Genomic DNA, 11577 nt, shown 5'->3' on the forward strand with positions numbered 1-11577 from the left:
TACTGTGCAGGAGGAAGGAAATAATTATTTCAAGAGTTCCTCAGTGATTTTTGTTGCATCCAAATGCCCTAATTCAGTCAGTTTCATGGTCTCCACTAGGGATGAGCGAGTACACCACTACCTGTATCTGTATCTGTCTAATCATCTAAATTATCTGTATCCGTATCTGTACTCATAGTGGGCGGGGCCTAAACTGGAAGTGGGCGTGGTTTAACTCAAAATGGCTGGGACATTTTTTATTTGAAAACTATTTACAGAACAGCCTCAAAATCAAGATTCAAATTAATGTTTTTGATCACAATAGTAAAATAACTATTTTACAGAACAAGTTTTTTTTTAATAAACTCAGAACATGAAAATGTTTTTGATCACAATAGTAAAGGAACTATTTTTACAGAACAAGTTTTTTATAAACTCAGAACATGATTATTCTTAAGTGTATGAATGAATAACAGAACAGCCTCAGAACTGACATTCAATGTAGTAGGAAATTATGAACTACTAAGTATACATGAACAAGAGTTGTCATACTCAACAAAACTTTATTTTTTTTTAATTCTATGATCAAACTGATTTTTTTTTTCAATTGTTTATTTTTACTACCTAACATTCTTGGCATTTTTTTTCCACACAAAGTTAAACAATATTGATTAAGGTGTGTGTGTGTGTGTGTGTGTGTGTGTGTGTGTGTGTGTGTGTGTGTGTGTGTGTGTGTGTGTGTGTGTGTGTGTGTGTGTGTGTGTGTGTGAATGTGTGAATGTGTGTATGTGACTGAGTAACTGTGTGAGAGGGAGAGAGAGAGGTTGTTCGACTGACTAATTTATTTTTCTGAACTGCAGTGAGAAAGTGTCAGATACTGCATGCAGCCATATACAGTAAAAATATTAATATAGGCTACTTTGTGTGTTCAGCTATATGTGTGTAAGTGTTCTGTAAGACTGTTTATTTTTTTAATGATCTGTGTGAACTTGGTGATTCATGCAAACATCCAGTGATGGGAAACAGGGAAATAATATGTCAGCCTTGTTCACTGTATTCTTCTCAAAAGCACCACGTTCAGTAGGAGCAAAGTTTTCCAACTGACTTTATATGACCAACAAAACGAAGAGCAAACAAACGATTAAAAAATAAATTAATAAATAAAAAACCCAACCGGAGTGGAGGCAGTGACCAATGCGACACGAGTCGTTTTCAGTTCTGTCTTGTCAAAAGCACCGCATATGATACGAAACAAGTTCACCAAGTAACTTTAAATATCATACAAACCGAAAAGAAGTGAGCCGAAGAAATCTTAAGGAGTACTGAAAGAGCAACGCGAGGTGGAATCCAGCCAAGCACAGAGAGAGATCCTGTGTGTCTGTGTGTGTGTGTGAGAAGCTGCAGTGAGACATGTCTGTGTAGGGAGGGGTGGGCGCTGTGTGTGACTGTCCAATCACAGAGCGTGAAGACAGTCAGTTAGCCAATGAGAATTTTCCTTCACCACGAGCACAGATATTGATGAGTTTTATTCGGATCATTTTGTATTCATCAAAAATACTTTATCCGTTACGGATACTCGTCTGAAACGAGTATAATAGTTATTGCTAAATGTATTCAATCAATCAATCAATCAATTTTTTTTTTATATAGCGCCAAATCACAACAAACAGTTGCCCCAAGGCGCTTTATATTGTAAGGCAAGGCCATACAATAATGATGTAAAACCCCAACGGTCAAAACGACCCCCTGTGAGCAAGCACTTGGCTACAGTGGGAAGGAAAAACTCCCTTTTAACAGGAAGAAACCTCCAGCAGAACCAGGCTCAGGGAGGGGCAGTCTTCTGCTGGGACTGGTTGGGGCTGAGGGAGAGAACCAGGATTCAAATCAATAAAATGACAAGGGTGCGCAAATTTATACACCTGCCCAATTTTGTTTAAATAATTATTGCACACTTTCTGTAAATACTAGAAACTTCATTTCACTTTTCAAATATCAGTGTGTTCATCTGCTATATGATATATTTAACTGACATTTCTGGTCCAGACAACCAATGATTTATACAACCCCAATTCCAATAAAGTTGGGACGTTGTGTAAAATGTAAATAAAAACAGAAAACAATGATTTGCAAATCCTGTTCAACCTATATTCAATTGAATACACCACAAAGACAAGATATTTAATGTTCAAACTGATAAACTTTATTGTTTTTGTGCAAACATTTGCTCATTTTGAAATGGATGCCTGCAACATGTTTTGGAGTCCCCCTGGGGAGGAGCTTGATGGCACAGTCATAATCACGATGCGGTGGTAATGATTTGCTTTTTCTTTACTAAAAATGGCTACGAGGTCATGGTAACACTCAGGAACCCCTGCGAGATCCGGACTGGAACCCTGCAGAATGCATTCAGTTTTAGGCTGACATTTATTAATACATGTTGGGCTTCAAGAAACAATCTTGCCCTTTACCCAATCAAAGATGGGCCCATGACATTGTAGCCAGGGGTGCCCCAGTATGATCGGGTGAGTCATATTATCCATTACACCCCAGTGTCCATTATGTGGAAACTAACTGATCAGAATGAGTGTGGGAAATTAACATTTTGACCGACTGAGTGCGGTGAGTAATTAGGCAGACATACATTAATACATGTTGGGCTTCAAGAAACAATCTTGCCCTTGGGCCCATGACTTTGTAGTCAGGGGTGCCCAGTATGATTAGGTGAGTCATATTATCCATTACGGGGAAACTAATTGATTCGGAATGAGTGTGGGAGATTAAGATTTTGACCGACTGAGTGCAGTGAGTAATTTGACCAAGAACGTGACCATCCACGGCATGTAACACCAGAGGGTGAGAGAGCTTAAACATCTTAAGGTGAAGGGACCTGGCGAGAGAGGACAAAATCAGATTGGCATCAGAACCAGAATCTACAAAAGCCAATACGGCTATAGCGGAGTGGTCAGATAATAATTTGGCTGGGATAATATTCTGAGTCGAAACAGAGGAGATGGAATTAAGACTCACCCATAACTCTGATCTTGGCCACACAGTGGCACCCCTGGCGTGACAATTGGATATCAAGTGTCCTGATTGTCCACAATAAAAGCAGAGGCCGTCCGTATGGTGGCGCTGTCACTCCTCTGGTGACAGATGCGTTTGCTCCAACTGCATGGGCTCCTCTGAGCTGCACTGAGGGGGGTCAGGCCAAGCATGAGTGGAGGAGGAGGAATGGGCAGGAGGCGTGTCTATGAGTTGGTCCTGAATGTCGGCTGACAGACCCTGGAAGAAGACATCAAGACGGGCCGCCGGGTTCCATTCACTTTTAGCTGCTAGAATGCGAATGTCTATGGTGTAGTCTGTGACCAGCTGCCCTGCAGCAGCCTCATGAGGGAGCACACTGCCTCGTGCCCTGGAGCCATGTGCTGGAATACCTGTTCGAGAGCAGTGTTAAACACCGGGAGTGAAGCACAGGCGGGTGATTATGTAAGCAATCTTCGTTCTGTCAGTCACGAACATGGGCAACATCAGCTCAAAGTGAAGCTCAACCTGTGCGATGAATGGTCTGATGTCACCAGTTTCACTAGAGAAACGTTCAGGTTGGCACAGCTGATTGCAAACCACTGGCACTGGTGCGGAAGACGGTGCAGCTGCTAACGGCCCCGGTGGAGGTGTGCTGGAAACACCGGTGGCCGTGTCCGATGAAGCCTGAGGACTGAGTCGCGTCAGTAGCTGACTCATCTGTGCTCTGACTGACAACATGAATGTGTCCTGGCATTTAGTGAGTTCACTAAACCCAGAACTGAGCGTAGCAAATTGGTCTTCCTGCTGCGCAAGCTGCTGACTGTGGTGGGATACCGCCAGCTGGAAGGGATCTGAGCCTGCTGTGTCCATCATTGGCCAGATTGATCTGATAGGCGGGTTGGTTAGGACACAAATGCAAGGCTCACACAAGCAGCTCTGGTTGAAAGACTTTAGTGGTGAGGTTAGCAATGGTCGGTACACGGGAAGGCAGTCCAAAAAACACAGCAGCAGTACAACAATCATCAGGCTTAAGCAAGGTCAGAACAAACGGGCAGGAGGTCGAGAACACAATGAGGCAGGTAAGACTATGAAACACGAAACTGAGAGCTGGAAAGAAGGCACAGGGCACATCAATCTGGTCAAGAAATGGAGCAAAATGAGCAGTATATATACACACAAGTAATGAGCTGCAAATTGAGAGCAGGTGAGCGTGGAAAGCACCAGAAGAAGGGTGTGACCGGGGGGGGGAGAGAGAAATGCCCACCACCAAGAGAGACACAAAGACCCAAGCAGGAAAAAGTCCAACAAGAAAATAAAAAATGGGACAAATGGGAAAGCAACTAAACAGAGAAAAACAGATCAAAGCAAAGAAATAAAAGCAGATCAAACACACCCCCTGACAGGAGATGCCATTAGAGCAAACTTCCTAGTTTATTTATTTATAAACTTCCTAAGGCACTGCCACAAAAACCACAGGAGAGGAAATTTTTCGGGTCCTATCGGAATATCTTGACCAAGGAGGACTTACATGGGACAACTGCATAAGTGTTTGCACTGACAGAGCCGCAACCATGGTCGGACGCACCAAAGGCTTCATTAGCAGGGTGAAGGAAAGAAACCCAGATGTTGTTGTTACACACTGTGTTTTGCACCGTGAGACTCTCGTTTCCAAGACTTTACCAGCAGACCTTGTTACTGTGTTGGATGATGTGGTGCACATGGTAAACTTTGTAAAGACGTGGCCTGTGAAAAGTCGCATATTTGCATCACTTTGTGAGGAAATGGGAGCGGATCATACAACCTTATTGATCCATACAGAGGTCCGATGGTTGTCACGTGGCAGGGTGCTGACCCCTGTGTATGAGCTGCAGGAGGAACTTAAAGTGTTTCTAACAAATGAGAAGACTGATTACACAAAGCTGCTTGCAAATAATGGGAGAGAGAATAATACCCCATCTCTTGTCAAAAGTTTGATGGATGACATCACAGCCAATCAGAATCGACTACGTCACTAATCCCCGCCCCTAATCCCGCCCCCTATGACGTGTCATAGCCAATCGGAATCGACTACATCACTGAGCCCCGCCCCAACCCCTCCCTAATCCCGCCCCTATGACGTGTCACAGGCAACTAGCGTGAGCCCACCCCTAACCCCTCCCCTAATTCCACCCCTATGATGTCACAGCCAATCAGTGTGAGCCCGCCTCCGGAGTCCTGCTGATTGGTTCAGTCATTCATTATGTAAACCAACATGTTAATGTGACGTCTGTCATGTGTTGGTGTTTAAAGATAAATGTGCTTTTGTAAAATATTCCATTTTTTTATTTGTAAAAACAGGCATTTTTACGGAGCCCTGCAAGTGTCATCGCAAAATGTTTTGCATGTGGAGAGAATGTGCGCACATTTTATGATGTTGTAAAACGTGTTTTACACTGTGCGAGATGATTTTTCATGCAGGAATTTTTTGGACCGAGTTTCAGGTTAATCGTGCGTCCTGCATCGTGTAGTGTACATGGAGTATCAAGCTGTGGTCAACATCTGACGACCACCTCCTGATCGCCGATCGTATGGTCGAATGAGAATCAAACCTGTTTGATATACGAGGTCTGTTAGAACAGTATCCGAGCTTTTTATTTTTTTCAAAAACCATATGGATTTGAATCACATGTGATTGCATCAGCCAAGCTTGAACCTTCGTGCGCATGCGTGAGTTTTTTCCACGCCTGTCGGTTGCGTCATTCGCCTGTGAGCAGGCTTTGAATGAGGTGTGGTCCACCCCTCTCGGCGGATTTTTATTGCGAATAAAGTGTCTGAATGATTTGGAGCTTTGCTGCATCAATTTTTTTCCAGAAACTGTGAGAGACCTCCAGGTGGACACCGTTCGGAAAATTAATATGGCTTTCAGGGACGATTTTATGGGGATTACACAGATTAAGGAGTGATCCAGACGGTTTAAAGACCACCCACAACTGCTGAGAGCGCGGCGTGCTCCCAGCCCCCATCGACAGGCTGACACCCCGCTGGAATAACCAGATCATTTCCAACGTGAAGGCTTTGTTGATCCGGGACCTCGTCTGACTTTCACAAAAAGGCTGAAGATGTGGACATCAGCACTTTTTCTGTACATTCCACCGTTACAGGAGTTTTTTTCATGGAAAGAAAAGCGGAGGGACGTGCCACGGAGCCGTTCATTACGCGGGACAAAACCTCCTCGGTGTTGGTCTCACAAGACGGGTTAAAGATGGATTTCAGATGGATTCCGGTTGCTTTTCAGTCGTGTGATTATCTGATTGTGATTGTGCATGAGCTGGACCTGCCCCAACATGTCCTGGAAGGCTTCATCATGGCATTGCTTTGCGACATGCAGCTCCACCGCGACGCGCGGAATTCCTCCGCACGACTGTCTCAATGTGCCGAAAAAATGCTGATGTCCATGTCTTTTCACAATTCCTGTGCTAGTCAGATGACATACCGGATCAAGACAGCGTCCAGTTTAAAAATGAATGGCACATTTCACTGTTACAGGAGTTTTTGTCATGGAAAGAGAAGCTGCTCCACCCTGCGTCGCGGTGCAGCCACTCGGCGCAAAGCAACGTCGTGATGAAGCCTTCCAGGACATGTTGGGGCAGGTCCAGCTCATGCACAATCACAATCGGATAATCACACGACTGAAAAGCAACCGGAATCCATCTGAAATCCACCTTTAAGCCGTCCTGTGAGACCAACACCGAGGTGGTTTTGTCCCACGTAATGAACGGCTCCGTCGCACGTCCCTCCATTTTCTTTCCAAGAAAAAAACTCCTGTAACAGTGGAATGTACCGAAAAAGTGCTGATGTCCACATCTTCAGCCTTTTTGTGAAAGTCAGACGAGGTCCTGGATCAACAAAGCCTTCACGTTGGAAATGATCTGGTTGTTCCAGCGGGGTGTCAGCCTGTCGATGGGGGCTGGGAGCACGCCGCGCTCTCAGCAGTTGTGGGTGGTCTTTAAACCGTCTGGATCACTCCTTAATCTGTGTAATCCCCATAAAATTGTCCCTGAAAGCCATATTAATTTTCCGAATGGTGTCCACCTGGAGGTTTCTCACAGTTTCTGGAAAAAAATTGATGCAGCAAAGCTCCAAATCGTTCAGACATTTTATTCGCAATAAAATTCCGCCGAGAGGGTGGACCACACCTCACTCAAAGCCTGTTCACAGGCGAATGACGCAACCGACAGGCGTGAAAAAACTCACGCATGCGCACAAAGGTTCAAGGTTGGCTGATGCAATCACACGTGATTCAAATCCATATGGTTTTTGAAAAAAATAAAAAGGTCGGATACTTTTCTAACAGACCTCGTATTATTGTGGTCGGCCGTCGTGAGGGTTTCCTGCTGCTGAAAGCTACAAGCATCCAAACGCTTGCACTGTGCCTGTGCAAACACTGCAGAGCTGGCTTGTAATGTTGTTATTATTATTATTATTATTATTATTATTATTATTATTATTATTATTATTATTATGCTGTTGTTTTTTGTTTTTAAACTTCATTTGTAAAAAAAAAAAAAAAAAGCCATTTGCAAAGCCAAAAAGTTGATTTGACAATCTTCTGATATAACCGGGGTCAAAGTAAATAGAACACAGCCATCTACTGGTTCCCAGATGCTTAGTACTTAGGGCGAATACTGCCATGAACACTACTGGCCAGTAGATGGCAGTAGAGGCCTTGAAAACAAAATTCCAGATAATCCCTGTCTGCTACATGTAAAATGCGTGGAATTTAACAAACGCAAATACAAAACCAACATCTATAAATGCAGAGAATATATTCAAGAGAGTTTTAGGCACTAGAGTTTAATGCTGTTGTTCGTGGAGCCTGAACAGAGTGTCTGAAATGCATTTGTCCTGTCATGACGTACTGAGATTACATCATCGTACCCATAATGCACTGCGGGGCAGTGCATGTGCTCACAAAACCTTAAAAATTAGCACATTACTTTAAAACTAAAACATATATCTGATATTTTCACTTTCTAAAACTTCAGACATGACAGTAATTTTAAATAACTTGTCCAAAATTAGTTTGGTTAAAATTTGAACCATAAGTTAAAAATGTATGCCTCTGGATGACTTAGGTGATATTGCCAGGGTATCGGTATGGTGTTAAACGAAATGTTTTATGTTTTTTGTTTTTTTTTTTTGGCTGTTTTTCTTTGTCTGCAGAGCATTGAGATGCTTTTCATACAAACAGTTCTCTTCTGTTTGCAGAGGTTGTAACTATGCGTCTGTTACAAAACTTTTTACAGGTGGGTGCTGAACTGATTTTAAACTTTAACAATGCTTGTCGCTGTTCACCTTTGTTTACTTTGTTTATCGGTTTAAAAGTTATCGGACAAAAATTACTCGGAAGATAATTGATCCGATAATGGTTTTTAAAGTTATCTAAAAAGATAATCCGATAATGAAAACATTATCTTCGATAATTATCTGTTATCGGATTATCGGAAGTGTGCCCACCACTGCGCCCATCCATAATTAGTTCACACACAGGTGTCATATCAGCCTAATTTGCATTGAATGCTAGTCTGAGCATGGATGGGCATGTCTGCCCAATTTGCATCGACTTCCATGAGTCTCTGATGCTATAATATTATATATAAAATAAAGATTTATAAAATAATTATTTAATTATTGATAAAATGTAATTATTTAATTCATTAAACAATTGTTTAGTCTGGAAGCCCTGTGGAATTAACCCTTTAAAAAATGGTTCTGACAGAAACGCTCATTGCAGGTGATGTGTGCGCGTGCATGTGCACGTGTGTGTGTGTGCGTCTGCCTTTAAAGCTAGTGCTGAGGTGGAATATCTCGCTTTTCAAACCGCGATGGCCCGACATGTTTTAACTTTGTGCTGCATAGCCGAAACTCCGGTAAATATTACAACGGCCTCTAACGATGGGGCAGCGCCTAAGAAGGTAAAATTATACATAAATTGTGTAAAACCGCCTCTACCGCTCGACCACCTGGCTGGGGTAGTGAATTTTGAGTCAGGAGCCTGTCTGGGGTATATTTTCGAAGCGTATAAAGCAACCCTGAGTTTTTACGTTACCCTCTATCGAAAGTGACTTTGTGCACGTATGACTGGGGCGTTATGTCCACCGTGGTCGCTGCTTATTTGAAAGGGGATGTTTTAGCGAATCCTCAGACAATCCCTGCTGAGAACAAAAACATTTTCAGATTACATGGACCGGTTACGCCAGCTCTCTGTATAAAGTGACCTTCAATAGATATCCTGCTGGGATACCCACTATGAGCAGGATGACCTTGGAACGCACCTACGGTAATCAGCGGGCCGTCACAGAAGCCCCAGTACTGACGTGGGAAAAAATGTTTTCGGCATATGGGGACAGAATCAGCGGGCTTTTTAGGCACTGGCTGGAATATAAAGACATTATTGGAGTCAGACGAAACCTGACCCCTTTCTTTTGTTAAGGGGAATCTGGCCACTCCCACCCCGCCCGACTATGTATATTCATCTGCGGGGCAGGATGTGCTACCATTCCTGGCCGGGTTACTGCGAGCTTTCCTTGGCTGAAGCATCGGTGATGTGGGGCAAAGAAGCCCAAGGGGTGTACCCTTGGTCACCATCTGTAATTTTAGACGACGGACCAGGATCACCCCCCAGTGTTTACATCAGGGGTCAAGCTACGGCTCCGGCGGAGGTCTGGGGTGAAACATCCCTCCCACCCCACCTGATACAAGAAGCACTGCGTGGCGAGACGTGCGTCACACCAGTCATCGGTGACCAGCCGGATGGACTTCTCTCCGACGAATTTTTGAAAACAACGAAACTGGCCATCATCCATCTGCTGGCTGGAGTGATTGCGAATTGTAGAAAGGAACTCTGTTACGGCTGTCAGGTCGACCATCCGAGTCAGACGCAGCACAAATGCCTGGAAGAGGTATCTGAATTATTTTACCCAATCAATTTCCATCATGTGATAAAAAGCCTCTGGACGGTTTATTCCTGCACTGCTCAAATTGCTGGCGAGCCATTACATATTTCCCTCACCAGCAAGAGTCCAGGGTGTGGCTGAAAACATCTTGAACGAGCTGAAACACTGTGATAATTTTGGTGGAATGTTGAAGCAGATATCCAGCTGTTTGGAGCATGAAAATCCCACTCACATTCATGAAATGGAGGATGTCTGGCACTGCCTGATCTGATTGTCACCTGCAGAGCTTTTTGTTTTAATATATCTATATATATCTGTGTCAACATTCAATTTATCAAGGGAAATTATCTGATTAATCTGTGTCGAGGTGTAAGGGATTGTTATGTCATTCGTGAACTGTCACATCTTTTAAATCAGGCTCTCACACGCAGGCTGAACAATATTACAATGTCTTCTGTATTGGAAAGGGTGCTGGACTCTTAAAAATCAGGCCGCTCCAGAGTTTTGGGAGGAAAACATGCTAAGAGCCATTTCGCAAATAGCGGATAACTCTGATTACATTGTCTTACGCAGGATTTCCGGTTACTGACAATTTTCCTCGATTTAATCCCTACCACCTCTTTACACTGTACGCATTTATCGTGGACGTACTTTGTCACAGTGTAAGACAACTCCTGGAGAGATCTGAAGTCCTGACCATCCTACAGAAACTTAATACAGCGATTTGTATAAATAATGGCGGGGATGTTTTACACCGAACCCTGCAGATAATTAAATAGTACCTTCTTTTTCAGTTTTTTTAAGTGAATGATAAAAAATGTGTAAAACAATAATTTGTCTGTTTTTTGAGTTGCGTGTGTTTGTAATAAAATGATATATATATAAACCAGGATTGCCTGTTTATTCGTCATTCACATACTTGATCCCTTACATGATGGCTGAAGAAAGATTGATGAGAAATGTGTATTATGATCCTTCAAATCCCAGAAGCTTCGGCGGTGTGGAACGCTTACAGAAGGCTATAGAGCCGAATCAGGGGTTAAACTCTCCAGGAAAGATGTGGAGGATTTCTTGTCCGGGGAAGATGCTTACACTTTACATAAACCCGCAAGGATGAATTTTATCAGAAATAGGGTGTTGTGTGTTGGGGGGTTTGGCTGGACATTGTTTTGCTGTTTTTGTGTTTATTTTCCTCCCAGGTGGTTTGGGGCTGATCTCTGGGGAGAGTGTGCTGCAGAAGAGTCTCTCACCTCTGTTACGGTGATCTGCTGCACCTGTTGCACTCACGTGCGGCTGTCTATCAGGATGATCTACGACACCTGTGGCATTCACGTGCAGATCTAAGGACTCTCAGCTGGTGCCAATGAAGAAATGAAGAGCTGCATTTAAGCCAGCGGTGATCAGGGCTGAATTGCCGGAGAATACGACCATGTGACGATCGTTTGGGGATGCTGAGGGCCGCTCCAGATTCTGACATTGCGCCTGTGAAGGAGGACAAGGGTGAGAGGCAAACGCGGTCAGCACATGTCAGAGGTGATTATTCTGCAAGGCTTATCTGTAATTGTAATTTGGCGTTTTTGCGCAGCTATAATTAAATATTGGTGAAAATTGTCTGGTTTGCTCCTCACGGCAGTGGCGC

This window comes from Thalassophryne amazonica, chromosome 7 (assembly GCF_902500255.1).
Source record: "Thalassophryne amazonica chromosome 7, fThaAma1.1, whole genome shotgun sequence".
Lineage (NCBI taxonomy): Eukaryota > Metazoa > Chordata > Actinopteri > Batrachoidiformes > Batrachoididae > Thalassophryne > Thalassophryne amazonica.